This window comes from Sphaeramia orbicularis, chromosome 12, assembly GCF_902148855.1.
Source record: "Sphaeramia orbicularis chromosome 12, fSphaOr1.1, whole genome shotgun sequence".
NCBI classification, from domain to species: Eukaryota; Metazoa; Chordata; class Actinopteri; order Kurtiformes; family Apogonidae; genus Sphaeramia; species Sphaeramia orbicularis.
The window spans coordinates 61792729-61793375 of NC_043968.1; positions in this window are offsets into that span (position 1 = coordinate 61792729).

Here is a 647-nt window from a genome sequence, read left to right on the forward strand (position 1 = left end):
TTATTGTTTCTTTTTATTGTTTTTATTTATTTTTTTTTTTTTTACTTTTTTTGTTTGTTTGTTTTTCCACCCCCAGGAAGTGTTTTTTTAATTTAATTTTTTTATTTAAAGAAATTTTTTTGTTTGTTTTTTTTTATGATGGTTTTTTTTTTACTTTTTTTGTTTGTTTTTACATGTTTGTTTTTTGTTTTTGTTTTTTTTATTTTTTTTATTTTTTTACATATACCCGCCACCACCCCCCCTCTTCGGGGGACAACTTTATTGTTAGTTACAGCATTTTTTTTTTAATTTTTTTTTTTTTTTTTACTCCCTGGGCAGGTTTTTTTGTTTTATTTATATTGTTTTTAGTTTTGTTTTTTGTTGTTTCTTTTTATTGTTTTTTTTTTTTTTTTTTTTTTTTTTTTTTTTTTTTTACTTTTTTTTGTTTGTTTGTTTGTTTTCCACCCCCAGGAAGTGTTTTTTTAAACTTTTTTTATGATGTTTTTTTTTTTTAATTTTTTTGTTTGTTTTTACATTTTTGTTTGTTTTGTTTTTAATTTTTTTTAATTTTTTTTATTTACATATACCCTCCACCACCCCCCCTCTTCGGAGGACAACTTTATTGTTAGTTACAGCATTTTTTTTTTATTATTTTTTTTTATTATTTA